General features: G+C 37.7%; 1 long non-coding RNA gene across 1 annotated transcript; it reads right to left on the bottom strand.

Annotated features, from left to right (window-relative positions):
* On the bottom strand, positions 1-14,755 carry LOC108446559. The gene is made up of 2 exons (XR_001861769.1): positions 11,867-14,755; positions 1-1,687 (listed from the first exon to the last, which is right to left on the bottom strand). It is a non-coding gene; the product is annotated as an uncharacterized LOC108446559 (long non-coding RNA).
* Positions 14,756-17,490: the final 2,735 nt, after the last annotated feature.

Raw genomic sequence — 17,490 nt, 5'->3', positions numbered from 1 at the left:
TTTTTTTTTTTTTTTTTTTTTTTTTTTTTTTGAGAAAGAGTTTTTTTTTACACTTGGAAATGAAAGCCTGAAGAACTGTGCAAAACGCATCAAAATAAATTATTTCAGCTGGTCCAGGTAGAATGGGATTCAAATCCTTGAGTTGTAGGGCACAACACAAGCTGAAAAGTCTACCAGAATTGCATATTAGTAATTCAGCTCAAAGCCAATGAGTTCCTCAGATGGGGTTAGAGGAGCACCAGAAATATTAAATAGGTGAAGATCCTTGTTTTTGTGATGCTGTCACTCTGCTTGTGGCGTCCCTGACTGAGTTCTGCTAGAAAGATTTCTCTTTACAGTCTCAGTCATCACACGGAGCACAGACACAGGTGACCTCTGGGGTCACAGCAGAGCTCACACATCTTGTATCTCACATTCTGCTTTCCAGCATTCCCCTGCAGCCTGCACCACACACACCCCAGAGCTACAGTCCTATTTGGCTTTCCTTGAGTTTGGCACAGCTTTATACAGAATAGCTGGTGTCCAGCTTGTGGATTTATGTCTCCTTAGGCTTCGTTCTGCGGGCAAGTAACACCCTTAAATTCTTTTTTAAAGTCACTAAACATAGATGATTTTCTTTTTAGGTTCTGCAGACTATCAGTCTGAACTCCAAAAACTGCACTCAATTTCAAACCCTTTGCTTTAAAGGTTTCAACCCTCATTCTTAACATTTTATCCTCTTCTGCTGATTAGTATAAGCAGACTTGCAAAACCCCCCCATCTTAATCTGAAAAATTAAAATAATTAAAGTAAAATATTTTTAAAAAAATTAAAATATTTATTCAAAAGCAAAATATTAAGTAATAAAATTATTAAAGCTTGTTTTTTGCAGGCAGAGAAGAAGAGTATGGAATTCATTAAGGACTTATTTGTGCAATTAAATCTATGGTTCTTGCTATATACCACATAAAAACTCACACAACAGAAAACATTGTAATTTAATTTGCTCTCTTTAACTTAATTATCCACTTCATTTCTTAGAGCCATATAAAAATGTTAATTTTTTTTTTCTTGTTAAAGCTCATTGTGAGTTTTTAAACAGAATTTATATGACTGTGTTACTGTATGGTATCTCAGTTATGTCATGCCTGAATTCTGGAAACTAGACTATCCTCACAGAGGATTGAAAGTAAGGATTTGTTTTACTTAATTTTAAAAAGCTTTGTTAACTGCTTGAGTGCTGCCAAATGAAGCTTCTAAATCCTCACAAGAAGCATTCAATCCTGTAATACCATCAACATTCAAAAGAAAGCTGACAAATATGACTTTCTCCACAGAACAGCAGTATTAGAGCAGGCACTGCAGGCTTGAGCAAGAAAGATGAAGCAGTTTTTGGGTTGGCTCTTCACCATGTTTTCACTGAGGTGACTCCGTCACTGGAATAGCTCAAATGACTCACCCTCAGTGTAGTACCATCCTTTATCACATGCTGAAAAAACCTGGCACGACTTCGAGCCTTGGCTGGGTGAGTTTCAGTATCCTCGATCTGTAGTCAGCAGCAGCCAGGGTGGAGCCTGGGTCAGTACTTGGGGACACCTGTGCAATTCTATTTTCCTGGATTTGGGCTTACTGAAATGTTGTGGCTTGTTCATATCCAGTTCACTTCTTGAGGCAGTATCGTTTCATAAGGTTTCTGTCCTTCCTGTGCCTGTTTAGAAAGAGAATTTGCTGTATGACACCATGAAGTAATGGTGGGAGAGACAGAGTATCCTGAAGTGCAGGAAAGGGTTCTTCACTGTCAGCAAAGCTTTCACCCAGGGAAACTGTTATGGAAAGGAATATTCCTTAGAATGATAAATAGATTGACTGCCTTAAGCTAAAATTAGGTGGAGTTTTTATCTGCTAAAAATTATATCTAGATTTTATATAAAACCACAAAGACCAAAATCCTGTTTCAGAGTGTAATCTATTAAAACCAAAGCACATGGCAATGGAAAACATTACTTGAATGCTTGGAAAATAATACTTCAGTGAAGTATTTCTTCTTTCTGCTCAGACTGCATTTGAGAAACATTGTTCTCTGTTGTGAAGCAATAGCTTCTGACATAATCTAACCATAATATTACCGTTGTTGTTGTTAGAGAAGGAACTAAAACTAAGACAAAAACCTCCATACAGTCATCTCACTCTCAGAGCCAAATATAGGTACTCTGAAGATTTGGGAAGAAAAAGTAGTTAACTGCACAGAGATATACAACCCAGATTCTTGAGCTGTTTATTTTTTGACATATTTTGCATTTTGTTCTTCTGGTAGTTGATGTTCTACTGTGGCCAGCACTGAGGTGAAAAGGGGTTAGCTGATTAGAAAATTACACACATAATGTTTGTTCCAGGTGGCCTTCTGATTACTCTCAGGATCAGGTTTGACTGTCATCTTTATCCCAGGCTGCAAGTATTTATTTCAAAGTCACCGACAACATGCACTCCACAAACTCCACGTGGTATGCTGTTTGCTAGGCAGCCATGTAAATGACAGACATTGTCTCAATTGTTTCATTTCAAACTAGTTGAGTGTCTTACATCTTCAGAACAAAGATACATTAGTAATTAATCCTCAAACTAAGCAAAAAAAAAGAGGTAGAAAGTTGATTCCTTGTCACAGAGATGGAGAGCTAAGGCACAATATTAAGTGGTATATAATTAAATAATGTCTGTAGGCAGAAAGGTAGAAGATTTCTACATAAGCTGCAGTTGGACACTGGATAGTGAATATTAAAATATGGACCAGTGTGGTATCCAAGGGAATGGACTGTCTGTGCAGCACTTATGTTTCTAAGTAGATTGCAATTATTATTCAGAGGTCTCAAAAGAATCCTGCAAATTGACAAGGACACACTTTCAAGTAAAAGAGCAGGAATTCAGAACACCCTAATCCTAAAATGCTTTTGATACTGCTTGAATTCATAATTGTTCACATTCATGTACTGTATTTGCATAGCAAAAGCAAAAGTATTTAGTATTTGAAGCACAAATTTCAGGCATATGTCAACACATCACACTAGGACTGCCTAGGCAGCGCTGTCCTGGTGAGACTTTGGATTGACTTTAATGTCAAGTGGAGTAATTCAATTTGCAGTTGGGAAGACCTGGAACTCTATTCTGCTCGTTGGCCTGCAGCCAGGTCACACTGGGTTGTGATCTCATAAACTTAAAAGAGTCAGCATGGATCAGAACTCGAGGAAATGAGCATTCAGTGATTTAGAAGCAATGCTTCTCATCTCAAATCAGCAATGCCCCAAGATGGCATTGAGGGCTCCATTCCCCAACAAAGCCATCATTCAAACTGATATAAACCTGTTGCTTTGACAGTTTGTGTTTATTAAAGATCCAGGCTACTTTTCAGTGTTCTGAGCTCGCAATCAGTTCTCAAAGCTGACCTCTGCATGTTCCTGGTGCACTGACCAGTGATCTCTGAAATTGTGCTATCCCATCCCATGCCCAATATGTTTTCTGCACAACTTTTGCTGGTGTACCAAATGTAGCACACAGGGGGAGGTGCAGCCATCTCAGCTTCTTTACAGCTGGACAAATGTTAAAGGACACAAATGTTTTGAGTGTTGGTACAGTCAGGAAAAACCTTAGCAGTTATCAGAAATCAAACCCCTAAACATAGATAAAATGTAACATTTTCTCTAGTGAGCGGTAGTGGTCATCTCTACATAATTTGCAACACATAACATTTATATTTCTCAGTACCTTTCAGAATGAGTGATATAACTGTGGCACAAAAATGGGTATCTGGGAACCATATTAGCTGTGTCCACCAAGAAATTGAGAATAATGAAAAAGAAGGATAAAGAAGATAAGCAACTGACTGCTTTCTGACATCAACATGCTTTTGAGAAACAACAGAAGACAGAACAGAACAGAAGACAGGTGAAAGAAAAAACAGGTGGAAGGTAACATGGTGAAGGAATACGACTCTTGAAATGTGAAAACAAGATTGAGGTAAAAGTATCTCTGACTACTTCAGGACTTTTTTTTTAATGTCAGATTTTGAGTGAACAATGTCATTTAAACAAAGAGTAGAATTTTTTAGCAAATTGCTTGGCATAGCATTGCACAGACTTCCAAGAAATACTGGTTGGCAGAAACATTTATCTAATGAGGACTTTGTGCACTACCACTAGAGAACCAAAGGACTGCTTTTACAAAGCTATAGACTGGCACTTACTGAGATTTATGAACCTCAGATTGGGTGTTGTACCAGCTTCAGCAGGGATGCTGTGACAATTTAATCTGGGTCTTCAAGGAGAGGGAAAGAATATACCTCATAAATCCATATCTGTGCCATGTACAATGAATACTAAGCCTTTTAAAAGCTGAGTTTGAGTGACTCCTACACTTGGGGTAATCCTTTGCCTGTGCAATCAGTTTGTTTCATCAATCACTAAATTTTAATGTCAAGATTTACTTTTGATATGAAGTTGTAAATATCAGAACACGGATAATCAGGTTTATGTTACACCTGTCCTGAGATGTCAAGGGAGAAAGAGGAGGGGCGACAAACACTTCATATCAGTTTCCCTGATGCCAGGTTCTCCAAGGGTAGCAGAACAATTCACAAACAATCTGGCCCAGAAGGGTCAGCACAACCCAGGAGCAGCACCAAAGTATTTATTTCTGTCCTCTTTGGCCTTTCTTACAGATGAGCTGGATGTGCTTCTCCTACTGAAAGATAAACTTCCTGAACAAGGATGATTGCTGTACCAATATCTTTACTGTCATCTCACTCCTTGAGTAGCTCTGTGAAATAATTGAAGCAGAGCTTGAACTAAGTTAAGAAATAGAATAAGGGCATCCTAATCTGTACATCTCTTGATATTTTGGTTTTCATAAGTTCAGATGATCAATATTACAGAGATGCAGCTCAGAGTTCATATTGCATGTGTTCTGGTGCCTTGGACCCACATGAATACGAAGGGATATTTTTAACTTCTAAATCCAGCATTATAATTCAAGCCACATATTCTATCTTATGATTTTATGAAATAGAATTATTGCCTGAGGATGTTAATTTCCAAAGAGAACAGCTCTCTGTTCAGAACAGGTTATTATAGATGGTTGTGTAGCTAAACTATACTCACTGTCACTCAAGAAGAGTAAAAGTCTCGAACCAATGGGAAATATGACACGGGAAAATGCTAGGAAAGCAGTTTAATTTTGAATATATAGTAATCTTCAGCTCTTGGAAAAAAAAGGCTAAAATATGAAGAACTAAAATATGAAAAAAAAAGAGACTGAAATAATAATAAGCTATCACTACAAAATAAAAATTTTCAGGAATGGGATCCACTGAGGATGCATTAGAAGCCTGACAAATTTGGGGGTATTTAAAATGAAGAGCAGAAAAAAGGTTGGCATTGTCATGTAAATGTCAGATATATCCTGGAAAAAAGAAGCATAAAATGACAACATCAATCTTTTTCTTTTGAAATGGTTGTGTATAAATACAGCTCAGGCATTTATAAAAAAATAAATAGATGCATATCATATTCACTAAAAGTATCAGTGAAGTGAATAGAAATTTCGAAGTTGTATAGGGATGCTCTATGCAAAATAAAATGTGCTGTGTTTCTCTGTGAAAACATCCTGGGACATCACTAAATTTTCTAGTTCATCTTTTCTTAAATGATCTATTCACGCCATTTTTTTCTTCAGCCAGAAATTCTCACTCATACACTCAAAAAGTGAGAGAGAAAAATTGCTCACCCGAGAATTTCTTCCTGTGTCAGATCTGGTATTGTTTTCTTTAGAATATAGCTGGAGAGAAGCAGATGTATTTTCCACTTTTTTGTTTAATTATTCCCATCATGTCTAGAATGGGTTTCTTTAAGAAATTGTTCAAGCATCCAAGCAAGTCTGATGTTTGTTCCCATTTTCCCCCCATTTTCACACCTTGATCTCTTAAGTGTCTTCAGCCCATGACTCCTAGAGCACAACTGCAACTCCTAGTCAAGCACTTCTTTTTATATAAAGGAATTGATCAAAAGCTGCTCTCAGTCAGCAAGCACCTTCCATCCCTGAAAGAATGTTCATCTGCTCAGGAATATTAAGAATGCACTGTGAAGGAGGATTAAAGAATCAACTAGCTGTAATATGAGTAGCAGGAGTCATCATGACTGAAAACTGATCAGTGAAATGACTTCACGGCTGAAAACAGCGCCTGAAGACTGATCTCAGCTTACAGCAGAGATCAGAAACACATCCACCGAGGGAAGATCAAACCCATTTGGTGTTGACATGCACCTTGGTGCTGCAGTGATGGCTTGCACACCATTCAGGTGCTGGTTGAGCAGGCAGAATTGCACTACAGGTGCATAGTTTTCAGTGAATGACTGGCAGACAAAATCCTGAGAGAAAAGCAAGTCAGGCAAATCTCACCAGGCAATCCCTGAGAAAGATAAAGGTGTTTTGTTTCTTTTTTTTCAAGAAGGTTATGTAAATATGTTGAGCTAGTACTCCCTGTCGAGCTATTACTCACTGTACAATTGGCTTAAGGCAATTACAATCCAACACGAAAGCTAATCTGCATGTAGACTCCATTCAACAATCCAAAATCATGTTCAACAGCATTTGTAACTGCATACAGTCCCTCTGAAAATCACTGGGAAATTACTGTACAACTTACACTGTACCTTTGTGTCATAAAATGTGCAAGAAAGCACTCTAAGCACAAAATAACTTACAATAAGCTATCTGAAGCATTTACAGTTTATTTTCTTTAGGGGAGAATAATGAGTAAAAAACGATTTAAAAAAAAGATCCCCTCAGTGCCTTTGTGTGTCACCTTTACAGAAAGACCTCCAAATATAGTGGAAAAATATCTATTGGTCTATTCACATATGGAAGACCATAAACTTTTATTTTCTTTCAGCTTCAGTGGTATTTACAATGTCACAAACATTGTTGGTGTCTGTACTAAAAGGTCAAGGAAAAAGATTAATGAACTTGGAAAGATCCTTAAATAGTGTTTTAGCCTCATGAAATGTCACCATTTTATAGTTACCATTTATTTTCAGTTCTTGGATTTAATGTGATTTTTGATAATTAAGCTTTAAAAAATAATTTGTTGTTTTAGTTTTCATCATTAGTAAACTATATTAAAACACTAGAAATAACCTGGAGATAAAAAATGCTGTCATGAAAGCTTGACTTGTTCTCATGATAACAAAATGCAACACACAGCTTCAGTTTCAGCAGTCCTTCTGTAGCAATCCAAATTCAGGAATCCTGGTTACCACTGGAATATCTTTTCAGCTTCTGCTATCTCTCTGAAACAACACAAACTAAAAAGCCTGGACCACTTAGGAAAAAACTGATTGCTTTAAACTTTCTAATGGCATTTGAAAGTTATTTGAACAATTTATTTCTTCACTCTTACGCAGTTTAGGCACATTGCAAAGGAACTTCCATCAAAAACTGCTTAAGATTTTAAACAAAGTAATTGTGCAAAACCTCAGAGATCAGAGTGGGAGGAAAAAGGAGACTGTATGATTGATCACTCAAAGTTAGCAGTGCTCATATCCTGAGCAAGGCACATGCCTACTGCTCAGTGGAAGGGAAAGAAAGCCAATGGAATGAAGGAAGCAGGGAGTTATTTTTGCTTTCTTTTTATATCACTCATAATTTTGAAAACATTTATCATACTTCTCTCATCCATCTCTTTTGTAAACGACATGCCTTCAATCTCTTCAGCATTCCTCACTGTGAAAGTTCAACCAAATCTGCAATTATTTGCCCTCCATCATATTTTTTGCTAGATTCTTTCCTGGTAAGTTAACAGGAACAATTAAAAAGAGCTATGTTAGAACATCAACATTGTGTCAGAGAAGTAATCATTATGATTATTTATAAAATATTTAATATGCTTGTGTACATGTGAGGGAATATATCCCTAATATATATATACACACATATATATATATATATATTCTGGTTTAATTTACATTGAAGTCTCAAATACATCTTATTATGGGAGAAGAGGCAGTTGGACCCAGGAGCTGTTCCAGACCACAGTCTTTTATGCCAATGTGGAAAATTGGAATAAATGGCTATGAAATATCAAATATATCACTGATTGTCTTCAACTGTGCAGCTACAGCATGAGAGCTGTGTGCTTGAGCTTCATTTGCCTCTTGCTGCCCATAGTGATGGAAAAGACTTTGGGCTGGAAACTCCTGCTGGGGTCTCCTGTGCATGTTACATTAAATAAAATCTCATGACCTCTCAGAGGATCTGTACCTGTCACTCCCTCTTCCAACAGCTTATGCCTGAAATCTTGTGATTTCATTTGTCCCTGTTCAGTTTTTTAGGCAGACTGCCATTTGGGAATTTTCAATGGTGCACATAAAAAGCTTGAACACTGATCCTTTGCCCAAGCAATACCTCATTGCCTGTCAGCATTTTCTGACAGGCAGAGAAATAAAACAAAGGGATTCCCCATCTGAATATTTCCTAAGGTGTTACAACTACTGAAATTGAAGAAATTCCCCACATCTGCTTCAAATGTCAAAACAGCAAAAATGGGTTAGGAAAAATAATTTTAAAAATCAAATTTAAGGAGTCTATATTGGGCAGTCCTACTCTCGATTTCCGAGATTTTATCCCCTAGTGCAGGTGTCCATGAGGCTATTTCCCTGTCTGTGATTACTCCCAGGGGATCATCAGAGTGTGGGCATGACCTCAGGCTGAGTGAATTAGAGAAATGGCAATGTTCACAAGTAGAACAGCCACATTTCATGTCATCCTATAGCAATAAAGTTCACAAAATATAGTGGGATATACAGCTGTAGAAACCAGTAAGATCAGATTGCAAATCTATGGTAAACTCAGCAAGCAGATCACTCTGGGACAGAGAATATGCCAGATGTCATTAGAGGAACTGTCAGAATGTCCATCTCTAAATATGAATAAACTACTACTAATAATAATTTATAAATTAATTACAAGAATAATTATAAGCAGGTAGATTAAATAAGAGGTGAGCTAGCAGGAAGATTGGCAAATCAGTTTCCTTTGGAAGCAGCAAATGAACTGAGACAGATAGTAATTTTACTGTCAAAGCACACTGTGATAAAGACAATACACATCAGCCTTTCCTCATGAGAATCCCAAAGAATACATCCTTTAAAAGAATTTATAGACCCTCCTAGCACAGACACCATATTCCACATGTGAAGAACAAAACCTAATTTCCCTTGGACTAATATTGATAAAAGTCACCGCTATTTGAAAGAATCCTGCTGCTGAAAAGAATTTGGACAAGGCAATTTTTGCTATTATGGGCAAAGCACGATTCTTTTCTGTTTGGCTTTTGATTCACTTTGCAAAGCTCAAAAATGATGTGGTTTTTGGATATATATCTAAATGTTAATCCTGTGAAAGAGATCCAGAAAGAAACTCCTATTTCTATACTTCTCCTTCAGAAGTAAATTGCCTTCTCACACAGTATTTCTCATAATCCAAAACTGTCAAGGGAGATTAAAGCCTCTCCTGCATTTTTGTGCCCATGCATAGCTATCAATAATTGCACCCTTGCTCCCTTTCATCCATCTAAATTTGCTTTTACCTATCTGAATACACTCATGTTTTTTAAAAACTGCTATGGCCCACCCCTGCATGATACATCCTTTTGGACATTCACACACATACCTACTTTTGTGTGAGTCTAACTATACAAATATATTGCTGCCTTTGATTTCAGTCAAAACTATTGCAGAAAACACTCATAAGTGTCCCAGGCAATTAACACCACTACTTAAAGTTAGGTCTTACTCATAGCAGAATCACTGGGAGACATTTGCTAAGTGTCTGGTTGGGTTTTGAATATCTCCAATGGTGGGCACAACATCTCAGGGCATCCAGTGCTTGAGTATCCTCTTATGAAAAACGTTTTTGTTCACAAAGAACTTCCTATGTTTTATTTTGTAGCCACTGCCCCTCGTGCTCTCACTGAGATGCACTGACAACAGTCTGACTCTTACATTTACTCCTTTCATCAACCTCTGCATTGGTAAGACCCCAAAGCCTCCCCTTCTCCAAGCCGAGCAGTCTCAGGTCTCTCAATCTCCCCTCATGTGAAAGGTGCTCCAGTCCCTTAATCACCTCTGTGGCACCTTGCTGGCTCACTGCAGTATATCCATGACCCTCTCATACTGGTTGAGTAGAGAGGAAGGAAGGTTCATTTCTCTTGACCTGCAGGTGCTGCTCTGCCCAGTGCAGCCCAAGCTGCTGCTGGGCTTTGCTGTGAGATCACATTGCTGCCTTGTGTCCAGCTAGGTATCATCTGGGACATTTTCTGCAGAGTTTCTTCCCAGGCAGTCAGCCCTCCACCTGTACTGCTGCCTGGTGTTATTCCTCCCCAGGTGCAGGGCTTGGCACTTCCCTTTGTTGGTCTTCGGAAGGGTCCTGTGTGCCCACTCCAGCCTGCCAAGATCCCTCTGAAAGGCAGCACCCCCACCTGCTGCACCAACCACTTCTCCCAGTTTTGTGTCATCCGCAGACCTGCTGAGGGTGCACTTGTCCCCTTTTTTAAGTCACTGCTGCAGAGGTTGTTTTACCTTGATCTCGGCCTATTTAGTTTGGTGATCTCATCAGTGTTACTTTTTATGAGCTACATCCACAGAATACAAATCCTGGCATAAATACAATCATGCACTATCTCTGTACCCCTGAGAAAATACTTCTTGTGTAAAGTACAAAAATTTCCCAACTACTCCGTGTTTGATGACAATTTGAAACGAAGATTTGGCAACTGTGTTTGGGCAGCATCGTTCCAAATAGTTCACTGATTCCCCACAAATTTACAGTCTGGACTGGGGGAAAAAGTAAACATTTTCAAATTTGAGGCCCTGATGATGAGTATTTAGCATGATATTAAAGCCTTTGATGAAGCTAATGGAGTCTTAGGTGTGTTGAGCATTTCCTATCTCCTGTGAAGGCTGGAAGGATTAAGACCAGGCTACATATTAAGATACAGAAACATGAAGATAACTGTCAGTCTTAATAATTTTTTGTATTTTTAAATAGAGCTATGATTAAAAGGATGTGATGTTCCCATGTTTAGCCCATTTTAGCTGAAGGTTGCCAAAAGCAGCAGTGAAAAGGGGATGAACTTTCTGCACTGCACATCTCAATGAGACATGAGCTTCAAAGAGTGTGCAGGCATCTGAAAACCTAATGCAATTAGTTAATCAGTTTATTGTCCCTTTGATTGTCGGCAAGATTATGTTGATTTTTTTTCCTCCTTTATTAATTCTACATTGAGAGTTCTATATTTGAAACACACAAAAAGGGGGAAATGAGTATCTGCAGTTCATGTATGTCACAAATGTTGCATATTTTGCAAAACATTTTAAATGTGACATTTCTTTCAGTGCAATGAAAGATGCTTCTGTGGCATACTTATTTTCTTATTTCCTGCCTGTCACATTTTTATCATTAATACAGCTTGCTGAGTAGTTAACTAAATGGTAATGAAAAGCAAAATGTCTGATTTCCTTCATGGTGTGTTTCTGGGAAAATGGCACTGTGCTTCACCCTGACTGACCATTTACCTACAGTTCTAAGTGGAGAACCCACTTCAGAGTGGTTTTTTTGCATAGCTCTTGTATTCCTGGGATAGTTTCTTAGAACCACTGGGCCACCTGAAATCATTATTCATTGTTATTATTAATAGATATTACCATTATTACTATTATTTACACGTAAGGGAAAACTTGAATTGCTACTTTTGCAAACAGTGGCTACAAATAATAGTAAGAGAAAAGTCTTCAAAGAGAAGCAGTCGCCATCTGGTAATCATTGTTACTCTTCTATCACTTACCACACATTTTTTATTAGAGTTTCCAAATTTAAACAAAAATGTGCTTCATCTTCTGAACCAAACCCTACTTCATGTTCTGCAGGTGAGTATGTGAAGTTTTCTCTACAAAAAAAGGGAAAATCTGTCATTGGCTTCACATCTCATCATTAGAATCCTGCATCATAAAATATTTAAGACTCATATTTTTGTTCAGTTCTGTTGGAAAAACAAAATACATCTACAAAAATGGATGGAATAGCATGTTCAACACCAGATATGGTGGAAAAAAATTAGATAAATGCTTTCAAAGCCAGCATGTTGACTGGCAACTTCCAATATTTCTGTGAAGAATTTGTAGTCAGTGTGATGTCAACATGTAACATGTTAGAAAAGTGCATTTAAAAATTCATATTTCCTGCAATTTATATGGCTCTCAAATCTAGAATCTTTTGGTCTTGAAAATTAATTTCCACATGAATAAGTCATTATAAAGATGAATAAGCTTGTAACCAATCACAGAAATGTCTTGCTAGTGAAATTCAATTTTGAGGACCTCTTCACACATTGTGTTTTCATTTATGCAAGCATGATCACAGGAAATGATGAAAGAGCAGTTTTTATAATTTCTAGGTGACTGCCAAAACTTCAAATCCAAATCCAAGTGTGTCAGAGTGAACAAAACTCTTGACAAGCTAATGGAACTGAACCCAATTATGTCAGGCTGAATTTGGTCCAGAGACCAAATTGTTGACTCTATGCAGAGGCAACTTTCCCTTCAGGTTAGAGAGATCTGTACAAAACATTTATGACCTTAGGGGAAAGTAACAATCATCTCTCATAGATTTAATCCTATATTTGTCTCCTTTTAACAATTTTCTTCAAGTACTATAATAATGCACATGTGAATTCTTACTCTAAGTCTTCCTGTCTTCCCACACATCCCCCCCAGCCAAAGTCTTGAAATATTTTCTAAGCCATCACTGTAATAACATTGCTAGATAATTTACAGAATATTTCTTTCAAGAAGAACAGCAACTTTTATTTAAGCATGTGTCATGTTCTGTGCTATGCTATCAGTTAGGAAAATACTACCATCCCCTTTGCAGCCCTGGTTAACTTTCATGGGATTATTTTTGTGGAATTTTTCCTACTGATAATTTACTAAAAAACCAGAACCACATAAATTAATAAAATCCAGAAATGCAAAGTGCACTTTAATTTGCAGTATTGACATAATTGTAGATCACTTAGTTTCTGTTAATGATGAGTGATGCTCCTTAAGAACACTGCAATGAAGATCAGCTGGAACTGTTTGTGTTCCTTGCTGTAAGACCTTCAAAGTTCAGATTTTTCAAACTGAAGCAACAGAAGAAGAGCTAGGAAGGATATGAAATCTTGCTATCAGCAGAAGAAGACAAAAAGTTTATAGAAACTCCTTTTACATTATTTTATGGCATTTCTAAGGGATCTTGGTTTTCCTTTGTTCTGTTGCTTCACTCATCTATTCGCAAGCATTCAATCCAATTAAGGCCATTAATTTGTGGATTAATATTCCTCAATATTCTAGCCAAGACACATCAACATCTTAATCACTTCCTTAGAGCAGAACCACTCAGTTCAAGCCTCCATTAAAATACGGATTAAGAAAACATCCTCCTTTGCTGTGAGAATAGTTTAGTGCAGGTACTTGTCATAAACAGTATCAGGATTTTTTCTAACGAAAAAGGTTCTCACTTTGTCTCTCATATGTCCTCATATTAAATCAACACATATTCTAGAATATTTGAATAAATAGTGAAGATAATTTATTCTTAACAGCAGTGCTGGTGACCTTTCCTACTATGCAAAAACAAACAATAAAACGAGCAAATCCAAGGGGAAGTCAATAGAAAAAGTGTGCCTAGCTCTTTTTCCATTAACAATCTGTGCTAGGCTTCACCTTTCCTGTCCACAGAACAATTGTGACTAACATGCTCTCCTCCCACAATGGTGTTAAATGGCGGCAGCATGGCAACAGTGGCACTTCTTGCTAATTGGAATCCTTGCATTTATAGGAAATCAGCTGTGTGTCAGATCAAGGACACACTTTGGCACAGGGAATGATAGAAGCTAAAAGTACAAACATGCATAGTTATGCTGGCAATGAACTGCCCAGCTATATTTGTACCAGGATATTTCCTTGGCAACTACCTGGATCTGATTATCTGAACTAATTGTTGCATTATTTTTATTAGAGATGTCAACTTTACCATATTTAGTTTCCAGATGAAGAAACTATAGATACAGAAAGCCCTTTTCCCACCTCTCCAAACCTGCTTTTGGCCTTTGTACTTCAAGTCAGCTCATCTAATGCCCTCCTGAGCGTGAACACAGACAAACTGTGCAGCTGGCTGAGGTTTTAAAATTACATATCCTCTCTTCAAGGATGTCTCACTTCGCTATTGACAAAGGCTGTTGGAGAAAGACTAGTGTTCACCTCAGAGAAGCTGTACCTTCAGTTCACTGGGGCAAGCAGACCATGAAGGCGCTGAGTACCTCAGACCTGCCTCGAGGCTTTCCAGCAGCTTGCACTGCACCCTTGCAGGGCAGATATGAAGGTAGGACCAAAGGCTCCTCACCCCAATACAGAAAAAGAGGAAGAAAAACTGGAGAAAGGTAATGCTCATTCCTATGGTTGAGAGTGGGAGGGGTGGGATATGCAGCCACTCATTTGGGGGATTCATACCCACCTATCCCTCCTCCAGTGTTCTCCTGGTGCCTTTGTCTGTGGCACTGAGAGCAGTGAACTGGACCTCTCGAAAGCCCCGTGCAGAGAAGGGTCATTAATCACTTTGCTCCCCAAGGTCCTTTGCCTCTGTCAAGAGCAGGTCCTCATTAATTGAAGGATGCTTATGGAATTAAGTGAACTTAGCCAAGTTATTATTATATAATAATATATTATTGTATAATTATATTATATAATATATATATTATATAATAATTATTATATAATAATATTATATTATTATATAATTATATTATATAATAAAAAATAATCTCATCATATAAGACAAGGGGTAATGGTTTTAAACTGAAGGAGAGAACGTTTAGATTAGATATTAGGAAGGAATTCTCCATTATGAGGGTGGTGAGGCACAGGAACAAAGAAGCTGTGGCTGCCCCATCCCTGCAAATGTTCAAGTCCAGGTTGGATGGGGCTTTGAGCAACCTGGTCCAGTGGAAGGTGTCCCTGGCCATGACAGTGGGGTTGGAACTAGATGGTCTTTAATGCAGCTTCCAACCCAAGTGATTCTATGATAACAAACTAGTTTGAAACATTAGCTACCTCCATGCCTTCCTATTAATCTCTGTATTTGAAAACACTTCCTATTTTTGAAAAACATTAAAGTCTGACAATATAAAGGAGTGTGGGGGCTTTCAGTCCTCCTCTACAAAAACCACACAATAAAGTGATATGTTCAACGCACTCATTCACAATAACAGGCACACTTGAAAACACAGGAAAACCATTTGCTACGTTTAACCAATAAATACCAATAAACTACCTTTGAACATCTATATTCATAGATAACCAGTCTCTCTGAGGAAAGCTGCATTTGGGTCTGCACGTAAGCTCCTGTAAGTAATTTGCATTATTTTTCAAATTAATAAAATATATATTGATGAATTAATAGGATTTTATGTTTCATGTCTAATTATAAATTAATATTAAATTTTCATATATTAAATGATATTAATATATTTTAATGAAAATTGAAAAAAACCCCTATTAATTATTATTTGAGTGGTTTAAAGTGCTGTTGAATCATATGTGATTCAGTTGTTTGCCCCACTGCTAAAGCAATGGGGTTTTCAGCATGACACTAAGAGTTTCTTACTGACAGCCCACAGCACTTTGCACCCACTCACCCTACATCCTTCTATCTTCTTCAGCTGAGACTAAAAATTTCACGTGCATTAAATCTGAAGGTCGCTCATTAGGTTTAATACATTGATCACCACAAAATTTAATTCACTTTTTCTTTTACAGGAAAAATGGCTCAAAGCCTCTAGGAGTCCAATGGCTATCTCCAATATTTCATAATACTTCCTGATCTATCTACAAGTTTTAGACTTGGTTTGTCAAATTACCAGCTGAAACTCAGAGTGGAAATTTCTAGCTCTTCAAGTAAAGTAAGAATGAGTATTCTTCATGCTCAGAAACTATGAGTCAAGTAGAAACAAATATATTTTTAAGTCACAATCTCATCATTTTTTAAATAGATTAAAAAAAAAAAAATCTCTGGAGGTTGGCCAGGCTGCTTTTGTGTGTTTATAGCTGTGTTTTCAGGCCTCTCAAGCTAAATTGTCTCAATGAATGGACTTAGAAAGATCACCTCTCCTTTCTACACTGCTCTGGTTAATAACAGTATTTATCTCTCCCAGAGATCTGGTTAAGTATCCATTATCTGGCATCCAAAGGCAAGGTAGAAGTGTAAAACATTAATAGAAGTAAGCAATACTTACCACTTAACTATTTAAGGCATAGATTTATGTCTCAAGGTGTGAAATTTAGATACTCTATGTTATTTGAAAATCCTGTATGTTTGCCAGCACAACCAGAAACTGAACAAAATTACAAGAGGCTTGGGTGACTCACTAATAGTGCTTCACATTAAATAAAGACAACAACCAGCATTATCAGAGCTGCATTTCCATGCTCATTGTGTTTTGAGAGAAAATGGCCATAACCATGGAGACCATGCCATTGCCATCCTAGCTAAGTAATTAATTTCTCATTTAATATTACTAACGTTGTGAAAGTCCAGCATGTGCTTGGATGGCCCCAGAAAAGAGCAACAGCAGCATTTAAAATGTGGGTTTTTTGCTCTGGGCTTTCCTTGCAAATCACCCAATTTGTTGTTTAAAATACTGGGCATGTAGTTAAATGACCAGTTTTCTGATTTAACTACCAGCAACAGAAATGTTCTGTTAAGAGGATGAATTTAGATGCTGTTGCATTTTCATTCATTTTTTCTTCTTAATGTAGCTCTCTGTCAGAGGAACTAAAACTCTAGAGAAAAGCTTGGTACGTATAAACAATTCACCCTGGAGTTTTAAAAGTAAAGGTAAGCTCCTCACAGATTAATGAAAAACAAAGCCATGCAATAACTGGTTTCAAAACACAGTATAAAGTTTAGCTGGCTTCTAACCAATGCCCAGATTCACAAAAGGATTTCAGCTTCCACACAGGCACTCAACACCTAAATCCTGAAGTGTTCTCCACAGAAATCCCCACTTAAACTTTGGGTGTCCTTGGATGATGACAAATAAAAGTGGCAGCAGGTCTGCTTATCCCCTGTGGATGTTGCAGCTTCCAGCTCTGCTTCGCTCCAGCCAGGGCCTGGCAGGGCTGGGGATGCAGGCAGTGGCCTTGGCAGGGATTTGGTGCTGGCACAGCAGGTGGGATGTCACAGTGCTTCAGTAGCAGCAGCGAGAAAACTGCATGGAAGCTGTGGTTCAAAGAGGCCCCTGAGACTTCAGATGCTTCTTGTTTTGTTTTCCAGGGTTGACACATCTCTGGGGTTATAATACCAAAATCAGTAGTTTATCCATAAGTAAAGAAATACTGCTTCTGATAGGTTTCATTGTGTTTAATGACACAG

Source organism: Corvus brachyrhynchos, unplaced genomic scaffold (assembly GCF_000691975.1).
Source record: "Corvus brachyrhynchos isolate BGI_N302 unplaced genomic scaffold, ASM69197v1 scaffold34, whole genome shotgun sequence".
Lineage (NCBI taxonomy): Eukaryota > Metazoa > Chordata > Aves > Passeriformes > Corvidae > Corvus > Corvus brachyrhynchos.
The sequence above is the reverse complement of the archived record's forward strand: the minus strand, read 5'-3'. Positions and strand labels throughout refer to the sequence as shown.